The sequence below is a fragment of the Bos javanicus genome, chromosome 20, assembly GCF_032452875.1.
Source record: "Bos javanicus breed banteng chromosome 20, ARS-OSU_banteng_1.0, whole genome shotgun sequence".
Lineage (NCBI taxonomy): Eukaryota > Metazoa > Chordata > Mammalia > Artiodactyla > Bovidae > Bos > Bos javanicus.
The window spans coordinates 37,256,226-37,266,494 of NC_083887.1; the positions used below are offsets into that span (position 1 = coordinate 37,256,226).

At 38.2% G+C, this 10,269-nt stretch overlaps 1 protein-coding gene across 3 annotated transcripts in view; it reads right to left on the reverse strand.

Annotated features, from left to right (window-relative positions):
- Positions 1-9,806, reverse strand: part of NIPBL (NIPBL cohesin loading factor) — a 205,139-nt gene extending 195,333 nt beyond the window's left edge. For all 3 annotated transcript variants that reach the window (XM_061393710.1, XM_061393706.1, XM_061393708.1), the window contains exon 1: positions 9,387-9,806. The gene's annotated coding sequence lies outside the window, so the exon portion shown is untranslated. The remainder of the gene's footprint in view (positions 1-9,386) is intronic.
- Positions 9,807-10,269: the final 463 nt, after the last annotated feature.

Genomic DNA, 10,269 nt, shown 5'->3' on the forward strand with positions numbered 1-10,269 from the left:
GACCCCATGAACTGCAGCCCGCCAGGTTCCTGTGTCCATGGACTTCTCCAGGCAAGATTACTGGAGTTGGTAGCCATCTGCTTCCTTGAGCAGAAGATTCCTTGAGGGATCTTCCTGACCCACGGATTGAACCTAGGTCTCCTGCACTGCAGGCAGATTCTATACCATCTGAGGGGTAAATATGGGAAAGTAAGATTGTGTCCAATAACAAAGCAGCTGCAAGATCTGAGACAAATATCTAAAACTGTTCGAAGTATTTTTCAACAAGGTAGTACCAAAGTTGTAGAGTACATTAAATTCAATTTCAAAACTCAGTTACCAACGAACTATTAATACATGCAACAACATGGATGGATCTCAAAAGCTTTATGCTAAGAGAAAGAAACCAGACACAGAAGCCTACATGTGTATGATTCCGCTTATGTGACAGTCTAGAGAATATATAACTATAGGAACAGGAATTTAGATCTGGCTGCCAGGAATTAGAGTAGGGGTGAGATATTGATCACAAAAAGATATAAGGGAACTGCTAGAGGTGATGAAAATATTATGTCTCTACTAAAGGTAGTAGTTGCAAGATAATGTTTCTCAAAACTCAAACTGTACAGCAGCAATAGTGAATTTTATTGTGTAAATGCTGAAGCTGAAACTCCAGTACTTTGGCCACCTCATGCGAAGAGTTGATTCATTGGAAAAGACTCTGATGCTGGGAGGGACTGGGGGCAGGAGGAGAAGGGGACAACAGAGGATGAGATGGTTGGAGGGCATCACTGACTCGGTGGACGTGAGTCTGAGTGAACCCCGGGAGTTGGTGATGGACAGGGAGGCCTGGTGTGCTGAGATTCATGGGGTCACAAAGAGTCAGACACGACTGAGCGACTGAACTCAACTGAACTGACTGATACCTGAATAAGCCTAACTGAGACAGAGGATGAGATGGTTTGATAGCATCACCGACTCAATGGACATGAATTTGAGCAAATTCCAGGAGATAGTGGAGGACAGAGGTCGCAAAGAGTAGGATACAACTTGGCAACTGAACAACATGTCTTACTTAAAAAAAATTAAGTCACCGTATCATTATTTCATTTAAATAACATTTTTAATGCTCTGTTCTAATTACAGTTGACTTATCTATATTGTTATTAGATATAATATTTAAATTAGCAAAGGAAATAAAAACTACAATAAACCAATCTTAAGCTTGAAACAAGGTATTTAGATACTTTCCCTCTTACAATAAATCGCAGTTATCTTACTTGCAATTCTGCTACCCAGGGGAGCAAAACAAAAGCCCTTTCCTATGTTTTACAATCCTAACAGCCAAAAAAAGAACTTTTAGGTTTTCCTTTATATATGTTTCATATGGATTGATTGGGATGTATGTAAACACTATCATACAGTTTAATTCTAATTAATTGATTCAACAAAAATGTAATGAATACCTACAACACAGGACAAGCACTGTGATGGTGTTACAGGCATAAAGATGGAAATAATAGTCTTCTTGCTTGCATAGAGCTGATGGTTTAGTATGACTGAAGACATAGGAACAAATTATTTTATCAAGAAATATAAGTAATAAACTGACAGATGCTATTAAATTAAATGACCAAGGAAACTTTCACAAAAAAGTTTGCTTTCTCCTTAAAAAAAAACTTCTGGTCACTGAGCTGATGTTTTGAGAAGTACCATATCTCTAGAATGAAGTAAGAATGCTAACACAAATATACATTTTCCAGTTAGTATCAAAATGCTTTTTCACCAGCAATATTCTGAACTTACGAAGATATCTGAATCTGAGGCCTTTTAAACTGAAATGGCAACCCACTCCAGTGTTCTTGCCTGGAGAATCCCAGGGACGGGGGAGCCTGGTGGGCTGCCATCTATGGGGTTGCAGAGAGTCAGACACGACTGAAGCGACTTAGCAGCAGCGCAGCAGCAGCAGCAGGTTTCATAAACATTAATAATACCAACTATATTCACCAAGCTATGTAAAAATTTGCTTAGGAGGAGACACAGATTAAATAGACACTGACAGAAAGAGAAAGATATATACAGCAGAGGGAAAGAGAATATTAATAGATTTAAATAAAAAGCATATGTCATATATGTCTTACAGGATAACCTGAAGTAACTTGCAGTAGGTTATGGCATAAATGTTGGATTTTTAATCCTTTTTTCAAAGGGAAAAAATGGTAAAAGTAGCATTTAGGCCATTACATTTCAACTTTCCACCTTAAGAATTTTCTAAGACATAGGCAGAACCCTAGGAAAAAGCACCATGTTATGTGCATCAATTTTTTTTTTTTTAAGAATAGTATTTTTTTTAATGGGAGTTAGGCCCATTATATACCCAGGTAACATTTCAATTTGATCATTACCAAAGAAAAACTAAATTACATATAGACTACACTCAGATCATCAATTTCTTTAGACAGAAACTGGCAACCCATAATCCTATCACACAAAGAAAACGAAAAGTAGATTTTAAACTCCTGAAAGGGTTAAAATAGATAAGCAACAAGGTATATGAGATAGCACAGGGAATTACACCCAGGAATTATATCTTATAATAACCCACAATGGAATATAATCTGCAAAAATACTGAAAATCAATATGCTATATATGTAAAATTAACAATATTGTAAATCAACTATACTTCAATTAAAAAAATAAAACATAACAAATATAGGGGAAAACTAAGCAAAACAAAAAACAAAAGAAAAAAATAAAATCTTGAAAGAGTTGTCAAATAGCAATGTTGAGAAAACTCAGTGATGTATTTCTTTACTAGGATTAATTTCAAGACCATGTTAGTTAACCAAAAAATTAAACACATCATTATAAAATTGGTATTTTTAGAGTAAACTCTAGTTTGAGTTTTAATAATTCCATTAGTGTTTCAAGCACTGCTAGTTTTTGAGGTATCTAGAACCAATGACTATTTAAAAAAAACAGTACTCATAAAGTACATATGCATTTCACTGGCACAAGACTAAAGAACTGAGAAGTACAGATGACCCAAATAAGCTCACTCTAACAAAAAGGAATCCACTTATTTCAAAATTATGTCAATGCTTCCAAATTTCTCAGGAGAGATAAAAGTATACCAAAGTACTTTAACAAATAAATGTTACCAATTCCATGTTTTTGCATCCTGAAAAAGTTTTTCCTTTCTGCCAAAAGGTAAATACATACAAAAAAAAATTTTAAGAGTCTGGTATATTATGTTAAATGACATGCTGTGCATATGTAAGATGTCAAAAAAAAACCCTACATCAATTATGTTGAAAATTTAATGTATTCTTGAGAACACTTTTTAATGCTTAACATTTTGATAAGAAATAATTCAAGAATCACAATACTGTAAAAATAAATATTGTGGCTTTTCCACAAAAAATAAATGTGGCTTTTCTACATTTTCAAAAAGTATAGCATGCATTATATTTAAACATCAATATTCTATTTAAATACATATTTATACATAGAAACATCTTGCATATTTTATATGGTATGTTTTAAAAACTTTATCAAGTAATGAATCAGCTATAACTGACCAAAAAATTTTAGAATTCCTCTTTTCTAATTATCTTCAGGATCTCTTTATAAGCTACACAAGAAAAACAAGTTTCACTACTTTATAACCAAGCCTACCTTTTTTATCAAGAAATAACAGACAAAAAGAAGTATTATAAATCTTGAAAAGGCAGCATGGTAGAATGGAATGAACAGATGTTTTAGAATCAAGACACATCTGAGTGGGATCCTATCTTTAATACCTGTTAGATTTGCCACCTTGGACAAATTATTAAACATGATGAGCTTCAACTTCCTTGTTTGTAAAATGAGAACATTATCACTAACCTCATTGGATAGTTGGGAGGTTCAAAAAATCATGATAAACAGTGTAGTGGTTAAGGCTAATGGGTAAAGCATCAACTTGAGTCCTTTCCCCACTTTCTGCCACTTGTCAGCTGTGTGACCTTAGTCACTTAATCATTCTGTACCTCAGTTTTCTCATATATCTTAGGGTAATAAATATAACCAAACTCATACTGTACCTTAAAGAATTGAGAAAATCCATATAAAGTGCCTGGCACAGTCGTTGGCACATGGGATTCACTCAGTAATAATACATATGACAAATGTAAGGCACTGACACAGTGCCTGAAACAAAAAAAGATCTTAAATCTTCGTTTTCCTACATGAAGTTCTAAATTACTTTTTTTTACTATTTCTAAAACTCAAATTCACCCCTGAAGATAAATATTTGCCATTAAAGACAAGAAAAAGACTACTTCAAAGTCTATAAAGTTATTTACTAAAGGAATCCTCCTAAAACTGTATGTAATGACAAAAGCTCTGGAGTGAGTGCACAACTTCCCAAGTTGAGAACTTCAAAAGGATCCACATTCTTTGGCTAGACAAATACTAGAATTTTTTAATAGTACGAGTCATACTTATTTATAGATTCATATACTGTGATACAATTGATCATATATATTTCTATGAATAAACGCACTCTACAGCTCAATTTTCTTTCTAGAAAGATGCTTTGACAATTTCAATTCAATATAAAAAACTTAAAAGTAAAAAATTCAGACATTAACAAACTCAAAATGAAAATATAAGGCAGTAAAGATTTGTTGATTTCAAAATTATTGAAATTACTATTAATGTATATAGCATATACAGTCTGATTTTATTTTAGTTCTTTGCCTACAGTATATAATTTCCTTCACTACATGACTTTAAAGTATTGAATTAACTGAGGAACTAAAGAATAATATTAAGAATTTACTAAAACTAGAAATGTGGAATCCTAAATCCTTAAAAACAATATAAATCAGGCCAATTAGAGTAATTATAAGACAACAGACAATTTTCTGACATTTCCAGCCTCAGTTTCTTCATCTGTAAATGGTGGGTGATAACTGTTTCTATTTCACGAGCTTGTTAGAAGAATTAGAGTGGGATCACCCACGTGTAACACAATTCCTGGCAAATAAAAAGCCCTCAAAATCTTATCCAGTGGGCAATTCTGTATCAACAAATGATCTCTCCTAGTAAATCACTTTGGGAATAGAAAGGAACCTGCCTTAAAATATAATGCAATCTGACAAAACTCAATTCATTAAAATTGACTCCAGATTTGATGCTTAAAATTGCTTTTAAATCAACTAAAAATGCTAATATTCCACTCTAGTCATTAAAAAATTGAATAAAAACAGAACTTTAAGGAGTCATTATTCACTACAAATATAGTCAATTCACTTACACTCCTGAAGAGAGACATATGTAAATAAACTCAACCACTCAAACAGCAAACATATATACACAAAGGGAAGATACCTAACAGAAAAGTACTATTTTCGTACCAGGAAAATACAACCAAAAGACAGGTATCATATCTCTCTATGGAGATGAGAAAAGCACCTTGGACTCAGATAATTGGAAAAAAAAAAAAATTCACAGATGGTATCAGTGTCAGCACTGAGCAATACCTAGCTTCATGACCAAAGCTCACACGTTACTTAAAGCAACATAATCTAATAAGAAACTATTAAGAGTCAGAGAATACCCTAATCTCCCACTGAGTCACTAAGTGAATCTACACAAATCACGTGGCCTCTGAGTTTTTTCATCAAAAAGTTGAAACTACACTGGTCATTCATCTTGCAGAGGAATGAGAATATTTATGAATGAACTCAGGTCACCTTGAAAAAGAACTAATTTAAAAATACAAAGAATAATTACTGACAACTGCTAAAAATAGGAAAAGAACTTCCTTCTAAAAGTATATTTTAAAATGATTTTTTAAAGCTATATGAGACCATACATTACCACCAAAGCCAACTTAGTATCTCAGGATATTAAACATGTCAACTAACCACTTAGTTACTAGTCAGTAATTTCCTATTCATTTTATAGCAAATAAACATGATAAACAGAACTGAAGTTACACATGTATGAAAAGAATTTTTATTTAACTCAGTCTTCTCAATCACTTTATATAAAACTGAAATCTTACATCATCTTAAAAATTTCAGAATTACTTACAAAGTATGCTTTTCCTGATAAGCAATGGAATGGGGAAATTTAAATGAAACTGTGTAAAACTCAAATTCTTTAGTTTTTATCTACTTTTTATTATTAATGTTTACATCTTATTTTGGGAGAGTAAAAATACTACCATAGAGCATACCAAAATATAACACAGATGTGTTCAAATGTTTAGACAGTAGTTTGATGGTGAACTGGTTACCAAAAAATTAAATATGTAATTAGTTCAGGAAGTCTTAGAAAATACATGTTTAAGTTGGGTAGCCTGGCTCCAAAGAAAGAAAGCTTCACATCTGAATTGGTACAGCTTTGCTCATATTATTTTTGAGATTCAATAATGATCATTATGCAGAAAACCAAAACTAAGTTTACTACCATACTGAAAACTCGCACTTTTCATCCTCAAAGAGAAATTGAAATTTCTTCAAATACAAGTCTTTTCTTCTTAAAGGTGGACAGTATTATAATGATCCCTAGCACAGGTTCAAAAAGCTTTCGAACAACTATAGTAAACAAATTTGTTGAATGGCTTTCAAAAGGAAACATCCGATACACTCATCTCAAAATACTAGAAGTAATTATTTACTATTCAACTTTAACTTGATTTACTAGACTTTCATGATATACTTCAAAACTATTTTCTTTTCAAGTAATTATTGTAAGTTACTAGTAACTTTGCAGACTCAAAAGAAACAATAAACCATACTGCTGAAATTTCCTCTAGGTATACCATAAAGTATTTACCCAAATAATATAACTAGCACTGTAAGATCTGTGGAATACTTAGAGCTGTTTCCTTCTGCTGAATTAAAAAAAAAAAAAGAAAGAAATACAAGATTAGCCCTGGTGAGTATTCCAACCAATACAGGAGAGTACAGCAGACTATTCATAATCTCTAGGGAAACAAATTATTCTTTCCAACTAAGTTATCAAGAATGTAAAGTTCAAGTTTAGGTTTTACTAAAGTTTCGCAATATCTTCTCCTTTAAAAATAACCTATTTAACTGGTTTGGACCAAACAAAATATTTTCAACCTACTTAAAAGAAGTATTTATGCTATCTGAATGAAAGGTATCATACAACCTGTATTACTTACTGATTACCAAATATGTAGAATTAGGAAAATAAGGTCTAATAAGAACTAATTCACTATAATGCCAAAGTAACAACAAAAAAATCAATCAGTATGACATACTGATTCAAACGTGTAAGAAAGCTCCCTTTATAACTATAAAACGCGAAAGATAAGTTTTTCCTGTTGATGAAAACTAAGCAAGCAGAACTCCACTTTCCATTACCTTTAATTGAAGGATGTTCATCCCCTGACATACATCTCTGTATTTTATTTAAATAAAGTTGTAAAGACAATCACAGGTTCTTATCAGGGCCTTTTTCAACATTAATATTGAAGCCCTTACCCCGCCCCCTCACCCTCAAATCCTCCGCTTAAGAAACGAACTGTTCCTACCTTCCGTATTCTCCTCTCCCCCCGAAACCCTTCCCCAGTCCCCATTCGCGTGCCCCCCACCCAGTGTAGGCCTGAGGCCCTGTAGCAAACAGTGTCTAACAGGAGCAGGCAGCACAAAGACAGGAATGGGAGATTAGTGGGAGGGAGGGAGGCCGGGATTGGGGCTCAGCAGGAGCTTCAGGCTTTTTAAAATTCAAACTGCTCCCTGACCAATACAAATCACGGACACGCTACTGACTACTACACGGATTTATAGCATTAAAAACATGCCTAGTACGTGACAGCTATATTAACTTCACTCTTTCTAACATTTATCCATACGTTTGCAGGAAATGTGGAACAATTTACTTTAAGCATAAGGCTAAACTCAAAAATCACCTTCAGAAAAGTTACTTATTCTACGATGACATAATTTAATGAGATGCAAAAAATTTGAACCAACGTAACACTCACTAATAAAACAAGGGACTTTGTTGATCAGTGTTGCTTCATTTTAACCAATGAAAGTTTTCCTTCAGCGAATATGAGACAAAGTATCAAAACAGTCTAACCCAGGAACAATTATTTTTCTATGCAACTTGTATGGCTGAGGACTTTTAAACTGGCTTTTCCCTTATACCAACTTACATTATCAACGCCTCCACAAACAAGCTCCAAGCACTTAACTTACTTGTGAGCTAGAATTTAAGATAAAATTGATATTTTTCTCCAGCATTTACAGATACATTTGACCTATTAAAATGACACCTCTCTCATTACACAGTCAAACATCATGGGCACAAACAGCCAATGACAATCCTGGGACCTCAAGAAGATCTGCCCTGACATGAAAGGATGGCACCTTCCACATTTTTTTTTTAACCTCCCAGGGATTTTAAGCATAACTTCATTTCTGTCCTTTTAAAGAAAATTGGATGTACTTGTATCTCACCGCAATTCTCAGAACACTTAAAAACCTTTTTAAGCTTCTACACGTTTAGATCAGGAAGTACCTGAGTGTTTCACGTACAATCATTTAAAACTGTCCTTATATAACGCACACAAATATAAAGTGGCAGGGTAAACCTGTCAAGTACTTTATACTTGTCTCTGAATAAAAAGTCCATGTGCAACACACTGTCAAACAACAACATAAAAGCGCTTTGCGTGGGTGGGGGGGTCATATGCAGTGTCTACTATACTATGGTTTTCTCTATTAAATATTCATGTGGACGATTTAATTCTCCTTAAAAAGAAAATGAGTCTTTATTAACTTTCCAACGTCCAAACAAGTTTTACACGGGAAAAGAATTACCACTGGATCCGTGTCTGAGTATTTACATTTGTCTCACTAACTGAAACTACTTCCTCCCTTCATGGGGTCACAGGGGGAAGAAGGGGGGTTGTTTGTTTCACTGGGACGTTCCCCACTCCCGGACCAGGAAAGTTGTAAATATGGGGACGGTCAGGGCACATTTGCTGTTAGTTGTATTGTTTCCGCCTCCTCACTAGCTACAGCTCTTCTCCCGGGCGAGGCCTGTCACCGACCAGCGGTAGCTCCGCTCAGCCCGGAGCTCTCCTAATCCCCGAGCTCAAGTAGATTCCGCTGGCCCGCGGCCTGCACTCTCCGCCGGGCCTACGCCTCCCCGGCCGCCCGGCAGGAGCCCAGTCCCCGCCACCGGAGCCGGCCGGGAGAGGGTACAAAACCACCGCCACCCAGGGCGGCTGCCACCAGAGAGGAGCGAACTCTAGACTCGCCCGTGGAGGAGACCTGGGGCCGCTAAGGAAACGGCGGGGAGGGGAGCGAGGAGGAGAGACGCTGAGGACCTGGCGCCGCCGCCGCCGCCGCCGAAATAAAGAGCAGGAATTTACCTGGGCGAATCGGCGTCTGAATCCAAGGGGAGGCCGAGGCCGCTGTGGCGAGAGACTATAATCCGGGCCGGGAGGGGGGGTGGCTACGGCTCCTCTTCCGTCTCCTCAGTGCGGGGAACATGTAGAGCCGGGGGGAGACCAGCCGAGAAGACAAATCGCTGCTTCTTCTTCCTCCTCCTCCTCCTTCTCCCACATAGAAACACTCACAAACACCCGACCAGGGGCCCGAGCTACCGGGGGGGCATCGCCGCCGGCCCGGGAACCAATCCTCCAGTCGGCGGGGGCGTCCCTCCCTGCGGCTTGGTGGTGTCGGGTGAGTCGGTACCGACGGAGGGAGGGGGGGGAGGGCGGGGGGGGAAGGAGCCCTGTGTGTGTCTCTCTCTCGTTCCGTCTCTCCCTCTCAGAACAAAATGCCGACCGGAAGTGCAGCTGCAGGAATGACTCCCTCCGCCGGCGCCAAACACTAACAACCACCCCCTCTTCCCCACTCCACTTCCGCCACCGCCGCGCCGCCGCCGCCACTTGGGCTCGCGTCTTCGGCCGCGCCGCACTGCACAGCCCGCGCCGCTCAGCTCCGCACCGCACCTGGGGCCCGGAGGCGCCCGGCAGCGAGGCGGCGGGGGCCTCTCCTCCGCGCCCTTCTCGTCGGGGCGGCTGTGGACGCTGCCTTTTAGTGTCGATCCTACGGAGCGGCGTTCTCGCTGTGGCACGGGCGGGCCGGGTCTTCTCGGTCTTTATTTTCCTGGAGGCCGGCCGGAGCGGGCCCTGAGCCTCGGTGGTGGTCGTGTGCGTGGGGGGCGCTCAGGCCCGGACCGGCTCGCAGGCCACGCACGCCGCCCCAGCTGCTCGTCATTAGCTCTCGGGAGCCGAGCTCGGGGCGGCC